The 27410-nt window shown below is 53.5% G+C and overlaps 2 non-coding genes and 2 pseudogenes across 2 annotated transcripts; 2 read left to right on the top strand and 2 right to left on the bottom strand.

Annotated features, from left to right (window-relative positions):
• Window positions 1-4075: 4075 nt before the first annotated feature.
• LOC142016210 (small nucleolar RNA U3) lies at window positions 4076-4275 on the bottom strand (annotated as a pseudogene).
• Window positions 4276-10030: 5755 nt separating this feature from the next.
• TRNAP-UGG (transfer RNA proline (anticodon UGG)) lies at window positions 10031-10102 on the bottom strand. Its single transcript has one exon. It is a non-coding gene; the product is annotated as a tRNA-Pro (tRNA).
• A 9089-nt stretch (window positions 10103-19191) lies between these two features.
• On the top strand, window positions 19192-19391 carry LOC142016250 (small nucleolar RNA U3; annotated as a pseudogene).
• A 4106-nt stretch (window positions 19392-23497) lies between these two features.
• TRNAS-AGA (transfer RNA serine (anticodon AGA)) lies at window positions 23498-23579 on the top strand. The gene has a single exon. It is a non-coding gene; the product is annotated as a tRNA-Ser (tRNA).
• Window positions 23580-27410: the final 3831 nt, after the last annotated feature.

The following is a 27410-nucleotide window of genomic DNA, read 5'->3' as shown; positions in this document are numbered from 1 at the left end:
AGAGTTCATAGTTCTGCAGTGGTGTTTCCCTGAGCTGAGACCGGCTACAGCTATGATTTTTCCTATTTTACATTGAACTTTCACCAGGGCAGCATGATCCCCCTCCCCCACCATCTGCTGCCCCAGGGCCACAGTTCCCTCAAATACTCCCTGGGGACGTAGAATACATTTTGCTCTGTGCACCAAGGCCTGGGCAGATGTGCACCTCCAGGAGAAACACTGGCTGCTGCCTGTGGGGCTCAGCTAATTAGAGGGAACTGTGGCCCTGGGACAGCAGATGGTGGGGGGGGAGGATCATTCTGCCCGGTGAAAGTTCCATGTGGCAATCCATGGCCATTGACCACAGCCCTGTATCCCCCAGACCCCACTTCAACCCATCTGAGGTGTGTCAGGAGCCCAGCCAGGGGACGCAGACGAGGGCCCCTCCTGGAGTGAGACTGAGTTTAAGGACTTCTGACACTCTGGGGAATGAGGAGGTGCTGCTCTACATGACTGGCCGGTGCCAGGATGCTGCAGCCTTCAGCCACCTGTTCTCTGGCCTGAGCTCCGAGGGTCACCCCACCTGAGCAGCTGAACTACTGGGGAAAAAAGTGAAGGAACTGTGGCAGGCCAACTACCAGGCCCAGGATGACGTCAGCCACTCGAGGGGCAGTGGCCACAACCTGCCCCACTTCCAGGAGCTCAACGGCCTCCTGGGACCCAAGGAGGCAGCACTGACCACCCACGTCCTACAAACCACCAGGTCAGATGGCGCTTGCCAGGGGGCTGCAGGAGGTGTCAGGACCAGTAGCAGGCGGCAGCTCCCACCCAACAGGCACAGGAACAGAAGCCCAGAGCCATGACAGGGGTTCCAGCAATGGGGCCCTCATCATCTCTGTGTCCTCAGAGGTCTCCATCTGGGCCCCCTCCACCTGGGCCTCCCTTCAGTTCCTCTAGGGACACCAAGGTCGGTTTCGTGCATGTTGGATGCCTGGCACAAGGGGACGGAGGCCAGCAGTGGCCCACTCACACAGCCACCAGCTCCAGTCTGGATGCACCCCACATGGCTGTGCTCCCTGAGCCTCAATGGGGGCCTCATGCAACACTCAGCACCTGCCCCTGAGGACAGCACCACAGGCTGCATGCCCAGGGAGGGAGGCTGAGCTACACTGCATATGTCCCACCCTCGCAGGGACCCCCCAGCCACACAGATCCCTCAGGGACCACGGGCCAGATGGGGGGACAAGGTGGAGTGGGGCACACAGCCCCCAGGGCCAGGTCATGGTACTGATGGCCTTTCCCTGGGTCCCCTTCTGTCTCCAGAGCTGCACCGTCCAGGGGCCAGACAAGGCCTGTACACAAGCCAGAAAGGCCCAAACCAGAGGGCGAGGGGGCTGGAACTGCACCCCGAAGAGCGCCCACATGGGGCCAGTGCTGGGGCATGTGATGGAGCAGGAGGCCTGGGGTTGGGTGGCAGGCAGCCTGGACACCCTCACACAGGTTGTGACCACGTCCCTGGCTCAGCCTCCCACCCGATCACCAGTCCCTCCCACAGCCCCTGCAGCTCCTCCCTCCTCATGTCCCTCACAGTGTCCCACAGTTCCCCCGACCCATCCACCCACAGTCACTGACATTGCTGCCCTGCTCCCCCCAACCTTCCCCCATCCCCTCCCTCCCTTCCTGTAGCCCCCCAGTGAGCCCAAGCCTGAGCCCACTGGACCCCTTCCTTGTCCCCACCTCCTGATGGTCCCAGCTCCATCCCAGCCCGTGTGAGAATATGGACTGTGGCCTCCCACCCACTCCTCAGAGCCCTTTCTGAGTTCTGTTACCCCACCCCCTCTCCAAGACCACCTCTAAGTTCCATTACCCCCACTGCCCACCCCAGGACCCCAATTGTCTATAGTCCCCCATCCCTCTTGTCAATCATTTACACTTCTGTTTATGCAGTTTGGAATCCATTGCCAGAGTTTCATGAAATACTTTCTTTAGCAACACTCCCTGTCCCTGGTGTCTATTCGGAGGCCGGGAGGGTATGGGAGTTTCGGGGGGGCGGGTTGATATTGAGAGGTGGGTGCATGGGAAGGGAGTTGTGGTGGTGGCTGTATGTTGGGGGTGTCACATGGGCCCCCACACAAAGGCCTCCCAGAGGAACTTACTGACCTGCACCCTGACCCTCTGTGCCTGACAGCATGGGAAAGCAGCCAGCTGCTTGGAGCCGTGGCCAGACCCAAAACCCACCCCTGCATGAACGGCTCTTGCTTTACCTCCACAGTGTTGTGGAGGGAGCAGCATGTACCCACCACATCTGGTACATTGCACGGGATGACCTCCAGTATCCTGAGGGGGCCCTGAAAGTGCCCTTCAGCCACCTAATATTGCAAGCCCAGTTTAGGAACTAAATAAAAACATCCTGGCTGGGCTCAGTGTGTCCCATGTAGAGCCACATCAGCCACTCATGCAAGGGGTAAACAGCATTGGGCATTATATTGGGGGGCTAGTGGTGTCCCCATTTAGTAGCTCCCAGATTAGGATGGATGTCTTCTCCCACATACTGCAGCAGAGCCATGAGTTGGAAGATACCTGCATTGTGGGCTCACCCAGACAAACCCACACAGAATGCCACAAATTGCCCTTTGGTGTCCACGTGGGTCTGGAGCACCCCAAAATGGTACCCCTTGCAATTGATGAAGATGCCTGTGCTGCACTCTGGGGCCTGGAGAGCAATGTGGGTCCCATCCAGAGCTCTGAAGCACTTGGGGAAGTCCAGCTTCTCAGCCCCATTAGGGTGACTTGCAGATCCCAGACATGGACAACCCAGTAAAGTGGGTTGTTTTTGATTGCCCAGAAGACCTGAATGGTGTGTGGGGAGAACATGTCCATGTGTGCGTGGTGGGGTGCTCCATGCATCCCCTTCCCCTCCCCCCACCAGGTCCCAGCCACCCCACCCTATCCCTCTCCCCTGTCTCCAAGGGTCCCCCTTGCCTGGTAGCCCTCCTCCCCGTGGTGGGGAGGTGCCCCAAGCATGCCCTACCTCCAGCAGAACAGCCGCAATGGTGGCCCTGCCCACCCCCAATTGGCGGCCACATGACTGGTGGCTGTGCAGGGTAGTGAGCCTCCACATAGCAATGGCTACCCCCTTGTGCAAGGGGAGTGTGGGCTGCACCTGTGTGTCATGGGGCTGGGGGGCAGGGGAGGGCCAATGACTTAACTCCAGAAATAGCCTCTTTGTCATACTGAAGTTGTGGGGCCAGCGGGTGTCATTCCAGTCCCCCAGAACCAGCCTGTCCCATCACTCGCTGCTGGAGGGCTCGTCCCACAGGGCCGGACAACCCAGGGGAGGGAGAGCAAGCGTCTCCCCAGGGCAGTGGCCTGTGCCAGGGCAGCCATTAGGCTAGACCCCTGGAGCTGCTGGAGGGCGGCAGCTCGGAGCAGTGCCTACAGGCTGACCATGGCCTGGATGGGTCGGGCATCAGGGAGTCTCTGGGGGCCATTGTGTGCCACCAAGTGGCTTCTCCACGTGGTTGAGTTTTCTGTGCTCTGGGTGCAAACCAGCCCTTGGCATGTGCAGAATGAGTGTGTTTTGCAGGAGCCCTTTAAAGGAGCACCAGGCTGCAGCCCCCAGAAGGGCTTATCTGCCTTGCTAGCGGAGCCACGGCATTTTCTGGCCCTTTTCTCACAAAAGAGCAGCCTGTGACATGTGGCTGCTTCCTGGCAAACCAAGGGCCTGGTCTTTTCAAAGAGCGGCTCACAATCTCCTTTCGCTTGGGGCGTGTGGACGCTCGCTTTCGAACGCTGATCTGTCAGAAGGTGGCTTTGGAAAGTTTGCCTTTTGACATCACACTGTGGTGTAGACTCAGCCAGCCACGGAGAAAAGGGTAGAAAATCAGAACCAGGTCCTCAAGTGAAGATTGCAGCACATTGTAACAAAGGAAATGTGTGTGCACATCAAATAAGGACAAAATTCTTTTAACAAGCAAGAAACAGAAACTTTTAAACACCTTTTTCACTCTCTCTGCTCCTGAACATTTCATGTAAAAGCAGTTAAAGCCATTCTCCACACTCTAAAAACTCCATTTAATCTTCATAATAAGAGCCAAGCACCCAGACTAAAATTTCTATTTCTTGCTTTCAACAGAAAACAAGAACAATTATCAGAAATAAACAGCAGTACTACCTACTTACTCTATGCTCAAAAGAAAACCCTGTAATTCATCGTCATGGTCGATAAACCCAAAAACAGACACAATTATTTCTTTAACTACACACTCAAAAAAAAATTCCTAAAAGTCCAGTTTTAACCACATACTCCTCAGCTGCACACCCAGCAGAACAGGCACAAGCTTCCTGCCCATGGGGAACGTTTTCAAACAGCCGCTTCCACCCTCCTCGAACTAAGGGACAAAAGTCTAAAACCAGTCACCCCTTTCGCTGAAGCCCAATTCACCCGATTTGGGATGCAGTGTATCAGAGGTGGTCGCATGTGGCTGTTTGCAGACACACCCCTCCTGATTTGCATACAGTGCCCTTTGGAGCCAATCAGACCCTCTTGCTTTTACTTACCCAATCTGCCACTTTTCTTACAGGCTCTCATGTGACAGGTATCAGGCACAGAGGACTCTGACAGGTTCGTTCCTTCTGGCCAGCTGTGCAGGTGATGCAAAATGAAAGTAGAGAGGCACTGAAAACAACAGCCACCAATTGAAATGAAAACAAAAAAGCAGTCAAGTAGCACTTTAAAGACTAACAAAATAGTTCATGAGGTGAGCTTTGGTGGGACAGACCCACTTCCTCAGACCAGAGCCAGCCCAGAACAGACACAATATTTTAGACACAGAGAACCAAAAACAGTAATCAAGGTTGACAAATCAGAAAAAAATTATCAAGGTGAGTAAATCAGAGAGCAGAGGGGCAGGGAGGAGTCAAGAATTAGATCAATCCAAGTATGCAAAAGAGCCCCTATAATGTCCCAGAACATTCGCATCCTGGTTGAAACCAATGAGGAAGAAGGCAGAGCTCTTAAGGATTCTTCCAGAAATGAGTTGGCCCCACAGAAGAGGAAGCAGGACTGTTTCTACCTGGCTTAGAACAAGCGACTAGTTACAAGTTAGACCCATGTGCTGACCACGACACTGCAGAAAATACACACTGACATTTTGGTGCTTTTCTGAAGTGTTCTCGGGAGCCAGTGCATCAGCAAGTTTCCCTTCGAAGAACGGGCAAGCAAAGGGCACGAAGAACTTCTAAAAACTTCATCAATAGCAGTGGTGCAATAGCTTCTCCAATTTGCCTTTCTCACAAGGAGGAGAAAAAGAGACAAACCCTCCAACCAACAATGTTCATATCTGATCAATGTTTCCTGCCACCGCCCAGGGACCCCTTCAACTAACCAGGAAAGCAAAATGCAAGACCCTCTGTGGATTCTCTTCTTGCCGTTGGTTGCACCCACAGCACTTAGGAGAGGCAGACATGGTGATCCCAGGCTCCAGCCTGAGTGCAGAGGAGGTCCAGCAGCACAGTCACAGCCCTGCCAGGCCCAGGAGAGGGAGCAGATGCAAACAAGCCCTAAAGGCAGAGTGCAGATTGTAAGCTGGGGGAGAGAAGAGTCAGTTATACACAAGCAGCCGGTCCTCTGGTGTAAAGCACAGAGCTCGGGACTCTGCCTCTTGCAATCTGAGTTAAACTCCTCAGTAGGACTGCCTCAGTGTCCCTTTCCTCACAGCAGTGCAGGCTTGTTCCACCTTTACTGCTCTACCCAGCTCTGAGCCGGTGCACAGGTAATGGCGCACAAGCTGCCTGCTTCAGTGACTGCTCCCCTCCTGTCCCCAGGATGTGCAAAAGCTTTCTCCCAATAGCACGTATGTTCCATACTGTTCAGGGGGTTACCGTCATGCCTGCCCTGCAGACAGCCACAGACACCCCAGCCAGACTGCCACCTCCCCTCTGGCAGCCCCAGGTTTATTGAACACAAACCATCACCCTCCCCTTCTCAATGACACTTTTCCCATCACACTTTTGAACTCTCCATCTCTTGTCCTTGTGTAAGTGACTCAGATGAGCACCGAGCTCCACATTTCTCACCGTCCCCTGGATAATCACAGCTCATGTACATGCCCAGTGCACAGCTGGAGCGAATGCAGAAAGCCCTGAAGCTGCAGAGCACTGAAGGGGGACAGTCAGCTGGGGAAAAGTTTTCTTCTCTCCTCCTTGGGCAGGTGAGGATAGAAATGAAGAGAAGAAAATCCTTTGCCACACTCCAAAGAGGATGGAATTATCCATTTGTACTGTCTTTGCTTCCACCAAATCGGAGAACAAGAACAGCCGTGTGCTACCAAAGGCCAAGACGTCAGTGCAAGCTGGGAGAGACCTGCTGTATTGGCTGAGAAAATCAATATCAATGCAAGAAAGAAACCGTCTAGGATGGGATGTGAACCCCTGACACTGGGGATAAAACCCTTTGCATTTTCTACCAGAGGTAGTAATCCCTACTAAAACGCAGCTCCTATTCTAGTGCATAGCAGATGCAGTCAAGTGTGTATGGCTACGTCTACACGTGCCCCAAACTTCCAAATGGCCACACAAATGTTTACTAATGAAGCGCTGAAATGCATATTCAGCGCTTCATTAGCATGCGGGGGGCAGCTGCACTTCGAAATTGACGCGGCTCATCCAGGCACCCAGGCACAACCATGTTTGCTCTGCTCCATCAGAGACAAACATCTACAAGACCTTTACCAAGCTTTCCTCAAACTACAACACCCACTTAAGGAAGTGAGGAAGCAGATTGACAGAGCCAGACGGGCCCCCAGACGCCGCCTGCCTCAAGACAGGCCTCGCAAAGAAAACAAGAGAACACCACTGGCCGTCACACAGAGCTACTACCTAAGACCTCTCCAATGAATAAATTGTGATCTGCAAACCATCCTGGACAATGACGCCCACAGCCCACAGCCCATCCTGGACAATGACGCCCACAGCCCTTGAGAGGCAGGCCTGTCCTTGCCTGCAGACAGCCTGCCGACCTGAAACAAATCCTCACCGGCAACTATAGGTCACACCACAGTAACTCTAAACCGGGAACCAAGCCCTGCAACAAACCTTGCTGCCAATTGTGCTCGCATATCTACACCATAAATATCATCACAGGACCGAACAGCAAGCACACTTTCAGGGGTTCCTTCATCTGCACATCTACTAATATAATATATGCCATCATGCACCAGCAACACCTCACTGCGATTTACATTGACCAAACTGGAGCGTCTCTATGGCCGTGTCTACACTAGCCAAAAACTTCAAAATGGCCATGCAAATGACCATTTCGAAGTTTAGTAATGAAGTGCTAAAATACATATTCAACCCCTCATTAGCATACGGGCGGCCGCGGCACTTCGAAATTGACGCGTCTCACTGCCGCACGTCTCGTCCTGACGAGGCTCCTTTTCGACAGGACCCTGCCTACTTCGAAGGCCCCTTATTACCATCTGCTCATAGGAATGAGCAACTGAGCGAACCGGCCTGCCCAGTGACAGCTCACAAGGGCCCTTTCAGAAAGGAGCAACAGGGAGCTGCAGGGTCACGGGGGCTCTGGAATTAGCTTGCTACCCCTCCCCCACTGCTCAGAATCCCAACTGGGCATCCCCTCTTCCCCTCCCCCACCACCCTGAACCCCAACCTGGCATCCCCCCCTCACACTCTGTCTCGCAGTCCCCACTACCCCGAGCCCTGGCTGGGAATTCCCTCTGACCCTGCTGCCCCTCACCCCCTGTCCTAGGCCCCTGCCAGATGTCCCCACAGACCCTGCCTATCCCCTCCCTCCGCTGCCTTGATCACGAGATTAACATGGCCCATGTTCCCTGGCAGAGGGTAACACCATCACCCCCTGCTGCAACGTTCTTCCCACGGAGGGACCCCCAGCATTCTGCCTGCTCCTGAGCTCAGCTGCTCCAGCTCACCCAGAGCACATGGCCTTGCACCAGCAGCTGCCCTGTCTGCTCTCCTACCCACAGGCACAGAGCCCAGAGGAGCAGAGCCCACAGCTGTCACCCCAACTCCAGAACCTTCTGCGTGTGCAGTGCTGAACCTGCCCACCACAATGACTGACCTACAACTCACTGCTACCCGCTCTGGGGCATCACCATATTAGTTACATGGCTCACATGAGCATCACCACTTTCTCTCACCTGAGGCAGCCCATGGCCATGGCTTCCTCCTTCAAACTCAGCCTCCAGGTCAGAGCTGTTCTTCTCAGCAGGTGGGAGAGGAGATGTTCAAATGCTCTTTTGTGCCATTGCACAGAGCCAAGCAGAGACAGCTCCAAATGCCCCCTCTACACTGAGAGCTTCCTGGGGAGCAGCCAAGCAGAAGGAAGGGGGCCCTGGTCTCACATTGCCTTGGAAGAAAAGGGTGCAGAAAATGGCTTGCAGTGGAGAATGTGGGTATCGACCCCACTACCTCTTACATACGAAGCCAGCGCTCTGCCATCTGAGCTAACTCCCCTCTGGGTAAGTAGAAGCTCTGCCCCACTCACCTCATTGTTGAGTCCATCTGTCCCTGCCGCTCCCCTGGCTCCTTTCCTAAGATGCCACTTGTAAAACCAGTTCCTATCAGCTGGCTGAGCTGTTTAGACACAGCTGCTAACAAGGCCACGGTGGCGGTTTCAAGCTCTAGGTGAGCCCTTGGGGCATCTTGACTAAGTGGCCTGGCTGCTGTGGATGGGGAGGTTCCAGCTGGCACAGGCAGCTGTGCAGGTCCAGCCTTGTGGGAAGGGGTAAGGGAGTCCCTGCCTGCATCACAATGCCACTGCCTGGGGGTGCTGGTGCCTGGCAGCCTGGCTTTGCAGAACCTGGTGTCCTCTGACCAGGTATCACCTCCCTGGGCTCAGACTTTCATTGAGCTGCCTGGGCAGGTGAGATACATGGAACAGGGGTGGCTCTGTGAACTGCAGAGGTCTGTAGCATGCGCTGCTTTGGCAGACGCTTCATTTCTGACAGCAGCTGCAGAGGAGATGATGGACAGTCAGTGTCTGTGGGAGGAGGGGTTCACATTGGGGCTCTGGGGCAGATTTTTACGCTTTTAATTACTGGCCATGTCTGTGATTTATTTGTGGAGCTGTTTTCGGAGTGCCCCATCCGGGTGTGTTCACGAGCCAGAGCTGTTTGAAGCACCCACCCGGGCTGAGGGGTACGACCTGTGAACGAGCAGCACCCACCCGGGCTGAGGGGTACGACCTGTGAACGAGCGGCACCCACCGCTCTCCAAAGGGAGAGGCTAAACAGGGGTCCTTCCCCTTGTAATGTTGGGGCTTCCCTGGGCAGTGGGCAGCCCCTGGCGTAGGGCAGGGAGAGCCATGAGCAGCAGGTGGGGAGGCCTGGGGGGATAGCGGAGAGAGCAGCAGATGGGTGGGCCGGTGGGAGGAGAGGTGAGAGCAGCAGGCAGACTGCAGTGGAAGAGGCAGAGCAGGGATGGGAGGAGGTGAACCGGGAGTGAGGGGAGAGCACAGGTGGGGCCTCAGAGGGAGGAGGCCGAGCGAGGAGTGTGGAGGGGATGGGGCCCAGTGAGCAAACCAGTGACCCCCCCGACACTTCTACAGAGCTCCAAGTGCTCAAATGAAGGTTCCACTTCTCAGGAGCTTCCAGCGCTGGCAGCAGCTGTTTGTGAAGAAGGGCTTTGGGAGCCTGGGGGCCCCAATCTGCGTGTGCAGCCTGCACGTCCAAAGCGGCACTTTCACAAACTGCACGTCCTCCATTATGCTAATGAGGCTCTGCATATTCATGTCAGCGCCTCATTAGCATCTGCCAAAATCCCTCATTGTCCTGCCCCTTCCAAAGGGAGGGAGTCGTGGAGATGTGCCCTGTTTGTGCCTCTGCTCAGGGCTGTGAAAGTGACCTCTGGCACGAAGGGTGTAGTCACTGGCAGAGCCTCATCTTCACAGAGCTGAGCCATCCAGTGGCAAGTGACTGTTCCATTGCACTGAGCAAAGGAAGAAGAAGGACATAGCTGAGGATTTGGGAGCCCAACTGCACAGGTGAGTTACTAGAGAAAGGCAGAAGAAGGGCTTGTCTGGGACTTGAACCCAGGACCTCTCCCACCCAAAGGGAAAATCATACCCCTAGACCAACAAGCCACCCTTGAAAAAGCTCTCTCCAGAAACAGGTTTGAACAAACAGCCAGTGCTCAGCTAAGTGCTGCTTCCAAATTCACCTTTCCAAGGTCTCTTCACAGTCCTGAAGCAAGAAACCAACTTCACACTCTGGACAGTTCACAAACAAGAATGTGTGGGAGAAACACATGGGGACCTATCCAGGAATTATACAGGAAGATACCCCCAAGAGACCCTGCTCCAGAAGGTTACACAACGGAAGTTACAGCTGTTTGGGTGGATCTGCAGAATGAACGATGAACCAGCAATCACACTGCTGGTATTTGCAGTAACAGACTGTTTCTGTAGGAGAGGCAGAGCCCACAGAGATTGGGTAGATGACACAGTAGATGGGTGCAGAGGTCGTTACGCAAACTGAGCCACTCCGCACTGGACAGGGAAAGACGGAAGGAAATCGTGAGGGAGGCGTTGGCCGGCAATGGGCGCTGAGCTCATGGCTGTTGATGATGACGGGCTCTATGAATTAGCTGGTTAAAGCAGGTGCCTTGTAAAGAGGAGACCCTACGTTCCACTCCCAGTGCTGCCTGGGTGTTGGGTTTTGCTGCACTTGGCTTTGGCCACTATCAGGCCACTTGCCTTTCTGATCCTTTTCTGTGACCCATAAGGGCTGTTCTGATGGTTTACATCAGGCAGGAGCAAACTTTCGACATCAGGACCCACTTTTTCTCTCTGCAGTCAGCTGAGACCCCCACCCTGGAAGGGATGAGCTGCACTCCCTTGTTGAGCACGGGGGGCTGGCGGGGGAGGCGGAGGACGCCGGCTGTGTGTGATTGCCTGGGTAAGTGTTTCCCAATTTTACTTGGCCACAGAACCCTTTTAAACTTGAAAGAATTTTACAGAATCCCAAATAACCCCTTAACCCCTCTCAGCCCCAAATCTGCTCCCCCCATCCCCAGGCTTAGCCCCTCTCAGACCAAATCTGCCCTCCCCATCCCCAGGCTTAATCCCTCTCAGACCAAATCTGCCCCCTTCTTCCCCAGGCTTAATCCCTCTCAGACAATATCTACCCGCTCATCCCCGGGTTTAACCCCTCTCAGACCAAATCTGCCCCGCTCATCCCCAGGCTTAATCCCTCTCAGTCCAAATCTGACACCCTCACCCCCAGGTTTAACCCCTCTAAGCCCCAAACCCTCCAAAATACCTCACCCAATCTGAGGCTTGAATATACCCCTGCTCCTCCAACTCTAGTGCGGAGGGCCCGACATAGGACAACGCAGAACCTGCCTGACTCCCCTTCCAGCAGTGGCAGAGGAGTCAGCAGTGGCAGCACCCAGACCAGCAAATGATGCGTTAAGCCCCGTGCAGCTCTGGAGCCACAGGTTGCTGAACCCGACCGGGGAACCCTGACTGTCACTTTGGGGAACACCGATTGGGGAACACTGGCCGTGTGAGAGGTGACAAATAAAGACACGTCAGTGACAAGACTGGAGCTGAACTGAGATCTTTGGGAAGTGGGTGGAGACGTCTCTGGTGAGCCCCAAAGTAGCCGTGCTGGGACTTGAAGCCTTTCATCGGAGCGGGTGTTTACTCCCTGGTGTGTGAGGGTTGCAACCTGGCACTTAGGGAACTGGCCTTGGGAGGGATAAAAGGGCTCAGTGTGCGGAAGCTGGTGTCACGCTGGAGAAGTGGTTCCATCTAAGGGTGGGCAGTTTGGACTCCCCGGAGACGGAGGAGAGGGAAACTGGGACAATGTAGAAAGGGAACTCCAGAGAGTGACCACATGGCCCTCTGGCAAACACCAGACACCAGTCTCTGGGGATAGGGGAGCTGCTCTCATGTGTCAGGGCTTTTCCGTGATGGGGGGGCTGCTGCCTCATGATGATGCCCCAGAGATAGAGGTGCCACAGCAAGATGAAGGGGAGCAGAGAATGGGGGATCCACAGCCTCCTCGTGGGGGGTGTGTGCTGAGAATCGGGTCCCTGAAACCTCCCAGGAGGGGGGCCAGGGAATGCAGCAGCCACCCCATGGCAGGGATCCCTCGTAGTGGGGCTGTCACGTTGGGTAAAGGTGCAGCTGTCCCATGGAGGAGTTTCCCCTTAGCAGGAGCTGCCCCCTGAGTTGTGACATGCTGGTGCATGAGGCAGCTGCCCCATGGAGGAGTTTCCTGGCAGCAGAGTGACTGGCGGAAATAACAGCCTAAACATGTGGCAACTGTGGCAGTACCAGTGAGGGAGTGGACAGAGCTGAGGTCTCTGGAGAGTAGATCCCTGCTGTGTGGAGGACCTGCCCTTCCATCTTCCCCAGCCCTCCCAACAGGCAATGTGCATTACAGTGACTCTGGTGGCATTTCAACCCACAGCCTTTGAATGACTGTCCTTAACTCCACACAGCCATGGCAGCTTAGGAGTCTAACTTGTTTTCCATTGCACCCCAGAGCCCTGTGTGCTATACAGCACATCCTCTCCTCTGGCACTCAGACGCCAGGGGCACCCAGCATATGGGGTCTCCTCCCTGACAGTCCTGGCTAAAGAGCCATCAACGCACCTCTCCTCCAGGGACTTAGCTCATTCTTTCATGCACCCAGCTGGGGTTGTGCCCTTCACAGCACAGTGACACACCTCTGAGACCCCAGCATTTAGAAAAACTATTCAAAAATGAGATTGATCCATGCAGGGCATAAGATTTTGAAGAGACAGACAGACAGACAGATTATTTTTTATGTTCCTTTCTTGTTCCAGAGTCTTAGGGTGGATGACTTCTTTGTTTCGGTCTTCACTGACAAGTCTGAGGAAGTATTGCCTAACACAGTGAATGCTAGATGGAAAGGAGTAGGGTTAGAAGTTGAAATATAAAAAGAACAAATTTAAAATCACTTCAAAAAGGAGATGTCTGCAAGTCACCAGGGCTTGATGAAATGCATCCCAGAATACTCAAGGAGCTGATAGAGGAGGTATCTGACCTTTAGCTATCATCTTTGGAAAATCGTGGGAGACAGGAGAGATTCCAGAAGACTGGGAAAGGGCAAATATAGTGCCCATCTATAAAAAGGGGAATAAGAATAACCCAGGAAACTACAGGCCAGTCAGCTTAAATTCTGTTCCAGGACATATAATGGAGCAGGAAATTAAAGAAATAATCTGCAAGCACTTGGAAGGTGGTAATGTGGTAGGAAACAGTCAGCATGGATTTGTAGAGAACAAATCACATCAAAGTGAAGTGGGGTTCCGCAGGGGTCTGTTCTAAGACCGGTTCTGTTCAATATCTTCATCAATTATTTAGATATTGGCATAGAAAGTACGCTTATTATGTTTGCAGATGATACCGAGCTGGGAGGGGTTGCAGCTGCTTTGGAGGTTAGGGTCATAATTCAAAATTATCTGGACAAACTGGAGAAATGGTCTGAGGTAAACAGGATGAAGTTTAATAAGGACAAATGCAAAGTGCTCCACTTGGGAAGGAACAATCAGTGTCACACACACAGAATGGGGAGAGACTGTCTGGGAATGACTACAGCAGACAGGGATCTAGGGGTTCTAGTGGACCACAAGCTAAATATGAGTCACCAGTGTGATGCTGTTGCAAAAAAAAAAACACACACACATGATTCTGGGATGTGTGAGCAGGTGTGTTGTGAACAAGGCAGGAGGAGTCATTCTGTTCCTCTGCTCTGCGCTGGTTAGGCCTCAGCTGGAGTATTGTGTCCAGTTCTGGGCACCGCAGTTCAAGAAAGGTGTGGAGAAACAGGAAAGGGTCAAGAAAAGAGCAACAAGAATGACCAAAGGTCTCGAGAACATGAGCTATGAAGAAAGGCTGAAAGAATTGGGCTTGTTTAGTTTGGAAAAAAAGAAGATTAAGGGGAGACATGATAGCGGTTTTCAGGTATCTAAAAGGATGTTATAAGGAGGAGGGAGAAAACTTGTACTTGTTAACCTCTGAGGATAGAACAAGAGGCAATGGGCTAAAACTGCAGCGAGGGAGGTCGAGGTTGGACATTCAGAAAAAGTTCCTAACTGTCAGGGTGGTCAGACACTGGAATAAATTGCCAAGGGAGGTTGTGTAATCCCCATCTCTGGAGATATTTAAGAACAGGTTAGGTAGATGTGTATCAGGGATGGTCTAGGACAGTGCTTGGTCCTGCCATGAGGGCAGGGGGCTGGACTCAATGACCTCTCAAGGTCCCTTCCTGTCCTAGCACTCGATGATTCTATGATCAGTAGATGCCACTAAATATCCATTTCACTCCAGAAACTGATGTTTCTTTTCCGATTTGGAATTACTGAAGGGCACAGACAGGGCCCAGAGGAATGAGGCGACGGGAGCCCTTGGCAGAGTTGGATTTCAGGCTGTGGAGTTCTGAGGGTTCCAGATCTGCTCTTGACAGTTTTGGTTTTAACGGTTACAAAGTTTGGAGTTTGGAGTGGGTGTCTGCTGCCGTTCAGTAATTACTGTCTGAGCACCGGATTGTTTCACCTCCTACCATGCAGAGCTTCCCACGGCTCTGCCCATTGAAATGGATAAAACCTTTGCAGCTGGGAGTGTGTCAGGAGATAAATGTAAAATACTGTAAATATTAATTCTGTCAGAACTATGTATTAAATTCACTGAATTCTGCCTAGGGCTGAATATCACCCCTTAGACACACCCAGTTCTGGCAGCTTATCAGGAGTGGGGGATTCTGGTGTCCACGTGCAGCCCCAGTGACCTGCCACAGCAGCACAAGTGGCAGATTGCAGGCTGGGCGCCCAAGTGTGGTCGGCTTTTCCCCAAAGCCCCCAGGGCTGCAATGACACCAGCTGGCTCTGCCCACTTCAGCCAAGAGCTGAGTCAGTTCCGGGAAGGGGAATGCCCAGTATTTGCTGCAGGCCGGGCCTAGTCTGAACTGAGGAAGTTGAAACTAGCCCTGTTCCCCAGCCCAGAGGGAGCCAGGGACGCAGTGAGCCCTGTGAAAAGTCTCCAGGAGGAAGCAACGTGTCCCGTCTGTCTGGAGAATTTCAAGGACCCCGTGATTACAGAGTGTGGGTACAACTTCTGCCCACCCTGCCTCAGCCAGTGCTGGGGGGGGACGATCCAGCCCCCTCCTGCCCTCAGTGCAGAGAGACTGTGTGGCAGAGACACCTCCGGCCCAACAGGAAGCTGCAAACGTAGTGGAACTGCTCAGAGGGCTGAGTTTGCTGGCAGTGAAGGGAGCCGGAGGGGACGGGGTGTGTGGGGAGCACCAGGAGGCTCTGAAACTGTTCTGTGAAGAGGATCAAAGCCCCATCTGTGTGGTCTGTGACGGACCCTGGGCTCACCGCGCTCACATGGTGCTGCCCACAGAGGAGGCTGCCCAGGAGCACAAGGGCGGGAAATTCAGTCTTACATTTAAATCGAATCACTGGCTAATTTGATTGGCACTTTCCTGACACAATCGACATTCAGCCCGTGAAGCCTTCCTGGCACAGGAGAGGCTGGAAGGAAATAACGGATCTCTCAGTGCGGGAACAGAGGCAAACTCTGCAGTGTCAAAGGAGAGCTGGTGTGGGGTACTTCCTGTGAGGTACTAAACCCTTCTGCAGGGCAGCCCCCGCTGGGGAGCTGGGGCCACTTGGGACTGAGGGGAAGGGGTTAACGGACAGTGAGGCTAAATCCTAAGGGCGGTTTACGCCAGAGAGCTGCCTTTGGGCTGGAGGAGAGGAAATTGGGAACTGGAGTTGCTATCAGTGATTTATATCATAGAATTGCCTGATATTACCTGTGTTTCCATCTCAGTAGTAGTGAGAGACCCTGAGGAGATCTGAACTTTGTGCAACACACTTATACACACTTATACACGTCTACACCTATACACCCTTGACTCCACCTGCTGGGGAGCAGAATGTGAGGTGTATTGGTGTCGTGATTGTGATCTGTGGTAGATGGTGGAAAGGCTTCTACCCCCCAGTGTCAGGGGTTCACATCACATCCCAGGCAGTTTCTTTCCCGCCTGGATATTGATTTTCTCAGCCAATACAGCAGCTCTCTCCCAGCTTGCACTGGTGTCTTGGACTTTGGTAGCACACGGCTGCTCTTGTTCTCTGATTTGGTGGAAGCAAAGACAGTGCAAATGGATAATTCCATCCTCTTTGGAGTGTGGCAGAGGATTTTCTTCTCTTCATTTCTATCCTCACCTGCCCAAGGAGGAGAGAAGAAAACTTTTCCCCAGCTGACTGTCCCCCTTCAGTGCTCTGCAGCTTCAGGGCTTTCTGCATTCGCTCCAGCTGTGCACTGGGCATGTACATGAGCTATGATTATCCAGGGGACGGTGAGAAATGTGGAGCTCGGTGCTCACCCGACTCACTTACACAAGGACAAGAGATGGAGAGTTCAAAAGTGTGATGGGAAAAGTGTCATTGAGAAGGGGAAGGTGATGGTTTGTGTTAAATAAACCTGGGGCTGCCGGAGGGGAGGTGGCAGCCTGGCTGGGGTGTCTGTGGCTGTCTGCAGGGCAGGCATGACGGTGACCCCCTGAACAGTATGGAACATACGTGCTATTGGGAGAAAGCTTTTGCACATGCTGGGGACAGGAGCGGAGCAGTCACTGAAGCAGGCAGCTTGTGCGCCATTACCTGTGCAGGGGCTCAGAGCTGGGTAGAGCAGTAAAGGTGGAACAAGCCTGCACTGCTGTGAGGAAAGGGACACTGAGGCAGTCCTACTGAGGAGTTTAACTCAGATTGCAAGAGGCAGAGTCCTGAGCTCTGTGCTTTACACCAGAGGACCGGCTGCTTGTGTATAACTGACTCTTCTCTCCCCCAGCTTACACGCTGCACTCTGCCTTTAGGGCTTGTTTGCATCTGCTCCCTCTCCTGGGCCTGGCAGGGCTGTGACTGTGCTGCTGGACCTCCTGTGCACTGGGGATGGAGCCTGGGAACACCACGTCTGCCTCTCCTAAGTGCTGTGAGTGCAACCAATGGCAAGAAGAGAATCCATTGAGGGTCTTGCATTTTGCTTTCCTGGTTTGTTGAAGGGGTCCCTGGGCTGTGGCAGGAAACATTGAGCAGATATGAACATTGTTGGTTGGAAGGTTTGTCTCTGTTTCTCCTCCTTGTGAGAAAGGCGAATTGGAGAAGCTGTTGCACCACTGCTACTGATGAAGTTTTTAGAAGTTCTTCGTGCCCTTTGCTTGCCCGTTCTTCGAAGGGAAACTTGCTGATGCACTGGCTCCTGTGAACACTTCATAAAAGCACCAAAACACCAGTGTGTATTTTCTGCAGTGTCGTGGTTAGCACATGGGTCTAACTTGTAACTAGTCGCTTGTTCTAAGCCAGGTAGAAACAGTCCTGCTTCCTCTTCTGTGGGGCCAGCTCATTTCTGGAAGAATCCTTAAGAGCTCTGCCTTCTTTCTCATTGGTTTTTTTTTTCCTTTCATGAAACTTTAATATCTAAGGATGGGGGAGAATATGATCCAATAAGAGCTCCCATCACTTGGGTGCTTGGTTGCCACCTCCTAGCAAAGATGATGATAGAAGAATTCCAACCCTCAGGGTGGCAAACTGGCAGTTTCTCCTTCATCCATTTCTTTTCATCTAATGTCAAAGCACGTCCCAGCATTAGGTCAGGGTGACTCTGTATAAAAACCTGCTGTGCTGAAGAACGGCTGTTTGGTGTTGAAAGAGTTGTGCTACAGTTGTGTATGGAAACTGTCTGCCTGACTCATAAAATATTAAAGATAATTAGTGGCTCAGGAGCATTCTTTCCAGCAGTGTCGAGATGGCTGCGTGGTCTAAGGTGCCAGATGTAAAATACTGTCTTTCCTTTCCCTGGATGTTCTGGCCTCCAGAAGGAAAGGTGGGTTCAAATCCATTTCCTGAGGCGAGTGGCTTTCTCCACATGCTGAACTGGCCTTGATTCAATGCCTCACCGAACAGCGCACCAGTGGTTGCTTTGGATTTCTGTTAGATCAGGGGCAAGAGTGAGGCAGAATTCAGATATGAACCTCTCGGGAGAGTGAAGGTGAACCTCCCACTCTGGCAGTGTGACCACACAGTCAACGGGCCAACACCCACCATCTGCACCAGGCTTCTCTTCTCTGCTCTGATAACTGCATGAATACCAGCTCTGTAATGCAGCACAGGAGACCAGAGTATTCACAGAATCACAGGCACATTCTCATGTTCCTCTGCTAACATCATTTATGCCATCATGTGCCAACAATGCCCGGGTGCTTTGTATATTGGACAGACTTCAAACTCTCTGCGACAAAGAGTTAATGGGAACAAAACAGACATCAAAACACTCCTGATCCACAAAACAGTTAGTCTACATTTTAATGGAGTGGGCCATTCTGTTAATGACGGAAGAGTTTGCATCTTATTGAAAAAGAATTTTCAGTCTGCTTTGGAAAGAGAAACTGCTGAACTCTCTTTCATATTCTAATTCCACACAGTAACACTTGGTTTCAACCAGGATGCGAATTTTCTGGGACATTATAGGGGCTCTTTTGCATACTTGGTTTAATCTAATTCTTGACCCTCACCCCGCCCTGCCACTCTGCTCTCTTATTTGCTCACATTGATAGTTTTTTTCTGATTTGTCAACCTTGATTACTGTTTTTGGTTCTCTGTGTCTAAAATATTGAGTCTGTTCTGGGCTAGCTCTGGTCTGAAGAAGTGGGTCTGTCCCACCAAAGCTCACCTCATAAATTCTTTTGTTAGTCTTTAAAATGCTACTTGACTGCTTTTTTGTTTTCATTTCAATTGGTGCCTGTTGATTTCAGTGCCTCTCTACTTTCCTTTTACATCACCTGCACAGCTGGCAAGAAGGAACTAACCTGTCAGAGTCCTCTGTGCCTGATACCTGTCACATGAGAGCCTGTAAGAAAAGTGGCAGATTGTGGAAGTAAAAGTGAGAGGGTTTGATTGACTCCAAAGGGCGCTGTATGCTAATCAGGAGGGGTGTGTCTGCAAACAGCCACATGCGACCACCTCTGATACACTGCGTCCCAAAGCGGGTGAATTGGGCTTCAGCGAAAGTGGTGGTTGATTTTAGACTTTTGTCCCTTAGTTGGAGGAGGGTGGAAGCAGCTGTTTGAAAACGTTCCCCATGGGCGGGAAACTTGTGCCTGTTCTGCTGGGTGTGCAGCTGAGGAGTATGTGTTTCAGACTGTACTTTTAGGGATCATTTCTGTAGTGTGTAGCTAGAGAAGTGCATGTGGGTGTTCTTGGTCTTACCAACAATGATGATGAATTGAAGTGTTCTCTTTTGAGCCTGAGATAAACAGGCAGTGCTGCTGTTTGTTCTTGATGATTGTTTTTGTTTTCTTTTGGAAGCAAGAAGAAGAGAACCTAGTCTGAGTGGTTGGTTTTTATTGTAAAGTTTAAAAGAAGTTTTTAGAGTGGGGAGAATTGTGTTAGCTGCTTTTGCATGAAATGTTCAGGAGCAGAGAGAGTGAAAATGGTGTTTAAAAGTTTCTGTTTCTTAGTCATTAAAAGAATTTTATCCTTTTTTGATATACACACACATTTCCTTTGTTACACTATGCTGCAATTTTCACGTGGGGACCTGGTTCTGCTTTTCTACCCTTTTCTCCGTGGCTGGCTGAATCTGAACCACAGAGTGATGTCAAAAGGCAAACTTTCCAAAGCCACCTTCTGACAGATCAGCTTTTGAAAGTGAGCGTCCGCACGCCCCAAGTGAAAGGAGATTGTGAGCCGCTCTTTGAAAAGACCAGGCCTTTGGTTTGCAAGGAAGCAGCCACATGTCACCGGGTGCTCTTTTGGGAGAAAAGGGGCAGAAAATGCCGTGGCTGCGCTAGCAAGGCAGATAAGCCCTTCTGGGGGCTGCAGCCTGGTGCTCCTTTAAAGGGCTCCTCCAAAACACACTCATTCTGCATATGCCAAGGGCTGGCTTGTACCCAGAGCACCAAGAACTCAACCACATGGAGAAGCCACTTGGTGGCACACAATGGCCCCCAGAGACTCCCCGATGCCCGACCCATCCAGACCATGGTCAGCCTGTAGGCACTGCTCCGAGCTGCCACCCTCCAGCAGCGAGTGATGGGACAGGCTGGTTCTGGGGGACTGGAATGACACCCGCTGGCCCCACAACTTCAGTATGACAAAGAGGCTATTTCTGGAGTTAAGTCATTGGCCGTGCCCTGCCCCCCAGCCCCATGACACACAGGTGCAGCGCACACTCCCCTTGCACAAGGGGGTAGCCATTGCTATGTGGAGGCTCACTACCCTGGACAGCCACCAGTCATTTGGCCATCAGTTGGGGGTGGGCAGGGCCACCATTGCGGCTGTTCTGCTGGAGGTAGGGCATGCTTGGGGCACCTCCCCACCATGGGGAGGAGGGCTACCAGGCAAGGGGGACCCTCAGAGACAGGGGAGAGGGACAGCGTGGGGTGTCTGGGGCCAGGTGGTGGGAGGGGAAGGGGATGCATGGAGCACCCCACCACGCACACATAGACATGTTCTCCCCACACACCATTCAGGTCTTCTGGGCAATCAAAAACAACCTACTTTACTGGGTTGTCCATGTCTGGGATCTGCAAGTCACCCTAATGGGGGCTCAGAAGCTGGACTTCCCCAAGTGCTTCAGAGCTCTGGATGGGACCCACATTGCTATCCAGGCCCCAGAATGCAGCACAGGCATCTTCATCAATTGCAAGGGGTACCATTTTGGGGTGCTCCAGACCTGCGTGGACACCAAGGGACGATTTGTGGCATTCTGGGTGGGTTTGTCTGGGTGAGCCCACAATGCCCGTATCTTCCAACTCATGGCTCTGCTGCAGCATGCAGGAGAAGACATCCATCCCAACCTGGGAGCTACCAAATGGGGACACCACTAGCCCTCCGATATAATGCCCAATGCCATTTACCCCTTGCATGAGTGGCTGAGTTGGCCCTACAGGGGACACACTGAGCCCAGCCAGGACATTTTTATTTAGTTCCTAAACTGGGCTTGCAATATTAGGTGGCTGGAGGGCACTTTCAGGGCCCCCTCAGGATACTGGAGATCATCCCGTGCAATGTACCAGATGTGGTGGGTACATGCTGCTCCCTCCACAACACCGTGGAGGTAAAGCAAGAGCTGTTCATGCAGGGGTGGGTTTTGGGTCTGGCCACGGCTCCAAGCAGCTGGCTGCTTTCCCATGCTGTCAGGCACAGAGGGTCAGGGTGCAGGTCAGGAAGTTCCTCTGGGAGGCCTTTGTGCGGGGGCCCATGTGACCCCCCAACATCCAGCCACCACCACAACTCCCTTCCCACACACCCAACTCTCGCTATCAACCCCACTCCCCAACACTCCCATACCCTCCCGGCCTCCCAATAGACACCAGGGACAGGGAGTGTTGCTAAGGAAAGTATTTCATGAAACTCTGGCAATGGATTCCAAACTGCATAAACAGAAGTGTAAACGATTGACAAGAGGGATGGGGGACTATAGACAATTGGGGTCCTGGGGTGGGCAGTGGGGGCAATGGAACTTAGAGGAGGTCTTGGAGAGGGGGTGGGGTAACAGAACTCAGAAAGGGCTCTGAGGAGCGGGTGGGAGGCCACAGTTCATATTCTCACAAGGGCTGGGAAGGAGCTTGGACCATCAGGAGGTAGGGACAAGGAAGGGGTCCAGTGGGCTCAGGCTTGGGCTCACTGGGGGCTACAGGAAGGGAGGGAGGGGATGGGGGAAGGCTGGGTGGGAGCAGGGCAGCAATGTCAGGGACTGTGGGTGGATGGGTGGGGGGAACTGTGGGACACTGTGAGGGACATGTGGAGGGAGGAGCTGCAGGGGCTGTGGGAGGGACTGGTGATGGGGTGGGAGGCTGAGCCAGGTATGTGGTCACAGCCTGTGTGAGGGTGTCCAGGCTGCCTGCCACCCAACCCCAGGCCTCCTGCTCCATCACCAGCCTCTCCTGCATGACAGCAGTCACGTCCTGCAGGGTGGTGTGAGCAGTGACAGCAGCAGCTTCCTCCTCCCCACAGTGGCACCATCACATGCCCCAGCACTGGCCCCATGTGGGCGCTCTTAGGGGTGCAGTTCCAGCCCCCTCGCCCTCCGGTGTGGGCCTTTCTGGCTTGTGTACAGGCCTTGTCTGGCCCCTGGATGGTGCAGCTCTGGAGACAGAAGGGGACCCAGGGAAAGGCCATCAGTACCATGACCTGGCCCTGGGGGCTGTGTGCCCCCCTCCACCTTGTCCCCCCATCTGGCCCGGGGTCCCTGAGGGATCTGTGTGGCTGGGGGGTCCCTGTGAGGGTGGGACATATGCAGTGTAGCTCAGCCTCCCTCCCTGGGCATGCAGCCTGTGGTGCTGTCCACAGGGGCAGGTGCTGAGTGTTGCATGAGGCCCCCATTGAGGCTCAGGGAGCACAGCCATGTGGGGTGCATCCAGACTGGAGCTGGTGGCTGTGTGAGTGGGCCACTGCTGGCCTCCCCTCCCCTTGTGCCAGGCATCCAACATGCACAAAACCTACCTTGGTGTCCCTAGAGGAACTGAAGGGAGGCCCAGGTGGAGGGGGCCCAGATGGAGACCTCTCAGGACACAGAGATGATGAGGGCCCCATTGCTGGAACCCCTGTCATGGCTCTGGGCTTCTGTTCCTGTGCCTGTTGGGTGGGAGCTGCTGCCTGATACTGGTCCTGACACCTCCTGCAGCCCCCTGGCAAGCGCCATCTGACCTTGTGGTTTGTAGGACGTGGGTGGTCAGTGCTGCCTCCTTGGGTCCCAGGCGGCCGTTGAGCTCCTGGAAGTGGGGCAGGTAGCGGCCACTGCCCCTCGGGTGGCTGGCCTCATCCTGGGCCTGGCAGTCGGCCTGCCACAGTTCCTTCACTTTTCTCCCCAGTAGTTCAGCTGTTCAGGTGGGGTGACCCTCAGAGCTCAGGCCAGAGAACAGGTGGCTGAAGGCTGCAGCATCCTGGCACCAGCCAGTCATGTGGAGCAGCAGCTCCTCATTCCCCAGTGTCAGAAGTCCTTAAACTCAGTCTCACTCCAGGAGGGGCCCTCGTCTGCGTCCCCTGGCTGGGCTCCTGACACAGCTCAGATGGGTTGAAGGGGGGTCTGGGGGATACAGGGCTGTGGTCAATGGCCATGGATTGCCCCATGGAACTTTCACTGGGGCAGAATGATCCCCCTCCCCCACCATCTGCTGCCCGAGGGCCACAGTTCCCTCTAATGTTCCCTAGGGACATAGAATACATTTTGCTCTGTGCCCCACGGCCTGGGCAGATGTGCACCTCCAAGAGAAACACCGGCTGCTGCCTGTGGGGCTCTGCTAATTAGCCAGGCAGCACCTGCATCTCTCCTGAGCAGCCGCCCAAGCACACAGCTTCCAGGGACACTGCCGGGGCCGGGGCTGAGGAAAGGGGAGGGCAGCAAACCCCAGCAGCTGTCTGGCAGTGTTCCTGACCAGCCTCGGCCCACCGAGCATTCACCAGGGCCTCTGGCCTGGGGGGCAGAAACAGTCTCACAGCTGTGATGGCCGAGTGGTTAAGGCGTTGGACTAGAAATCCAATAGGGTTTCTCTGCGCAGGTTCAGTTCCTCCTCACAGCGGGTGCTGTGTTTTAGCCACATCCTGGAACCCGGACAATACAGCAGCACAGGCCCTGAGACACTGCGCAGGGGCTGTCTGTGACCAGTGTGTGCAAGAGGTGAGGGGAGTCTGTGCCTGGGGGAAATGCTGACCCTGGGGCATGGTCACTGCTCTGGCTGCTGCTGGGCCCAGCCTGTCTCCAACGTCAGCCTGACAGTGTGACACTCACCTGTTTAATGCCCTGGCAAGGACTGGGCAGCCCTGGTTCAGCTGCAGCCAGAGATAGGGCAGCTGCCTCTAAGGGAAGGGCCTGTTCCCAGGGCTGGCTCAGGGGCTCTGGTCTCTCCCAGCTCCTGAGCTGTGCAGTACACAGCTGGGAAAGGGACAGACACTTGCCCAAGGGGAATGAAAGTCACAATCTCCTCTCTGCCCCAACAGCAATAGACTGATCTACACAACCAGACACAGGCCAGCATCCCTTCCTATGGTTCTCCCACAGGTTGTGGGGACCAGCTTAGTGCAGGGCCAAAAAGGGGGCACAGCATAAAAACTGTCATCACCCCTTTTCTGGGGCAGCCGCCACAGCTGGGAGACCCCGGCTCCTCTGCTCTCTGGGGCAGAGTCAGTGATGCTCCTTTGCATACCCACAATGCATTGCGTGGTGTGTCCAGAGTCCCTCATCCATGCGCTGCCTTTGCTCCTGGAGCCCCTGGTTCTGGTGCTGAAATTTGGCTGGACGCACCTCTGGGTAATGGACTGCACAAAGGGGAGGCTTTGCGAGTTGTCTGTGGGGGCCCTGTGATGTGAGAAGAACTTGCTTTCCCCCAGCTCCAGCTCCTTCAGTGGGTTTGGTGTATAATTTCTTCCTTGTTTTTTTTTTTTTTTTTTCTTCTCTCTCTCTCGTCTGTTTGAAAAAATGTCTCTGCAAAGAGACGTGTGAGAATTTTTACCTGGTTTGTGTTTCATGTGTGTTAACAATTTGAGTTTTATGTGTATGCTCTTGAATGTTTCATGCCGTTTTTTCCAAATGTATTTGATGTGCTGTGTGGATGAATCTGTGATTTTATTGAATTTTTTGTGTGCTGCATAATTTTTGCCCTTTTAAGGTGTGGGTCGCTGTCTTCTGGAGCAGCAGGGTGGATAGATTGTAGGTTGAGGGCTCTATAGCCGTGTCTACACATGCACACTACTTCGAAGTAGCGGCACTAACTTCGAAATAGCGCCTGTCACAGCTACACGCGTCGGGGGCTATTTCGAACTTATCTTGGATGTTAGGCGGCGAGACGTCGAAGTCGCTAACCTCATGTGGGGATCGGAATAGCGCCCTACTTCGACGTTCAATGTTGAAGTAGGGACCGTGTAGTCATTGCGCGTCCCGCAACTTCAAAATAGCGGGGTCTGCCGTGGCGGCCATCAGCTGGGGGGTTGAGAGATGCTCTCTCTCCAGCCCCTGCGGGGCTCTATGGTCACCGTGTGCAGCAGCCCTTAGACCAGGGCTTCTGGCTGCTGCTGCTGCAGCTGGGGATCCATGCTGCAGGCACAGGGTCTGCAACCAGTTGTCGGCTCTGTGGATCTTGTGTTGTTTAGTGCAACAGTGTCTGGGAGGGGCCCTTTAAGGGAGCAGCTTGCTGTTGAGTCAGCCCTGTGACCCTGTCTGCAGCTGTGCCTGGCACCCTTATTTCAATGTGTGGTACTTTGGCGTGTAGATGTTCCCTCGCAACGCGTATTTCAATGTGGTGCTGCGCAACGTCGAAGTTGAACATGGACGTTGCCAGCCCTGGAGGACGTGTAGACGTTATTCATCGAAATAGCCTATTTCGATGTTGCTACATCGAAATAAGCTACTTCGATGTAGGCTTCACGTGTAGACGTAGCCTATCTGTGTCAAAAGAGACACATTGTAAAAGAAGCCAGAGGGTTCTTTCTTTTCAGGAGAATGAGGCACTTTCTTGCACAGAGAACAGCTGTTATGTAAAAGTACAACAAAAGACAGAACCATCTGCTTCCCACCTGAGGCAACTCCCCCAGCCTTTTCCAATGTGGTCTTCTTGAACATTTTACATTCCTCTAATGCTGCCCTGACTGCACTTGTATCGAGGGCCAAAAGGAAAAGCCCATTTTACCAGCAGAAGTTGGATGACCATCAGGCTCTTAATCTGGCAGTGCCGGGCTCAAGCCCTTCTCTGGGCAGCTGGCTGTTAATTTGCTTTGTGCCCCTGGAGCCCAAAGAGTCCTGCCTACAGCTGGAGCAGTGGTCCAGGCTCCAGACTGGGGGGTGATGACCTAGAAAGGAAAACTCACTGGAAATCTTCCATGGTCGTACCGTGCTGAGTACTCTGCACTGTAGCTGCAGAAACCTTGGTTCAAATCCAAGTCATGACAGTAATAGCACAGGGCTGGTACCGCTTTTATTTTCCCCTAAAGGGCGGTGAAGCACTGCAACGCGTTACCTGAAGAGGTGCTGAAAACTCCATCCCTGGAGGTTTTTAAGCCCTGGCTTGACAAAGCCCTGGCTGGGATGATTTAGTTGGGGTTGCTCCTGCTTTGGGGAGGAGGCTGAACTCAATGATCTCCTCAGGTCCCTTCCAGCCCCAGGATTCTGTGGTTCTAAGCCCATAGCCACAGGAATGGGCCTGGAAAGCAGATTATCTGTCTAGTGGAAGCTTTGTGGGCCCAGGTGCTGAGAAAGCCCCGGGCAGAGAGAGGGAGACCTGGGAGACACAGGATCTGCAGAGAAGCAATAAGGACACAGTCCATGCTGCCAGCTGAGGGTGAGAGGTGCCCAGAGGGCAATGCCAGCCAGCCCCAAAGGGTAAGGGGCAGGTGGGGAGGTCTGGAGCCATTGTTCAGGGCTCTGCTTCCTGCAGTCTGAGTTCAATGTCAGAAGCACCTCCTGGGGCTGCCTTACTGAGGCACAGCCCTAAAGCTCTCTGAGCTGCTTCCCTCTCCTGTCCTGCACAAGAGTGAGTGGGGTGACTGGCGCCTGGTGGAGCCAGGTCTTTCGCCCAGCCAGATGGAAGGGTTCAGGCGATCGGTTGGTGCGCTGGAACTTGGCAGTGTGCCCAGAGCTCCCTGGAGTCCTGATGCTGGTGTGATCTTGTGAGCCTGGGGCAGCCCTCCCTGGAAATGCCGTGTCTCTCCTGCTGAAGGTTCTGGTGCAGTGAGAAGTGATTTAAACTCCCCACTCGCATGTCCACAGCGCTCTTCTGACCCCAATAGGCCCCCTGCCGCCCATCCCTGCAGTGTGGGAAACAAAAGTTTATGACCAAGAGAAAACAAAGGAACAGGACGGGAGGTGTTACAAGGCAGGTCACAGGCATACAAAGCTTTCAGAAGCCTTCTTCCATGCTGTGCTGGGGAGTTAGCAGGCCTGAAAGTCCCTCTGCAACACACCCCCATCTGGGGTGGGTCATTCAGTGCTTTTCTCAGAGCTCTGATTGTACAAAGGTGACCCCAGAGGGAAGAAGCAGAAACCTGGGATAGATGCAGCCTCCCTCTGACCTTCCTGGTGCCACGTGGCTTGTGTTTCCTCTGTCCCAGCCACAAGCTACCCAGCGTGTAGCCTGGAAGCCTCAGGGTTATGTGCATGGACATGGCCAAACCGACCTGCTGAGCCTTCAGCTGTACCCTTGTTTTCCCAATGGGCCAACAAGATAGCAGGCGGTACAGGATGAGCCATCAAGCAGGGTAGGCAGCCTTCCAGGCCAAGCCACCCGAGCCATTGGCTGCCCAAGCCCCACCCTGCTGGGGCCAGCCACCCACCCTCTAGCCTGAGCTGCCCGAGCCCCACACTGCCAGTAAGTTTCCCACCCTGTCAGAATGGTCCTTCTTTTGCTCCTATATGTGTGACC

Source organism: Carettochelys insculpta, chromosome 7 (assembly GCF_033958435.1).
Source record: "Carettochelys insculpta isolate YL-2023 chromosome 7, ASM3395843v1, whole genome shotgun sequence".
Classification (NCBI taxonomy): domain Eukaryota; kingdom Metazoa; phylum Chordata; order Testudines; family Carettochelyidae; genus Carettochelys; species Carettochelys insculpta.
This window is presented reverse-complemented; position numbering and strand designations above follow the sequence as displayed.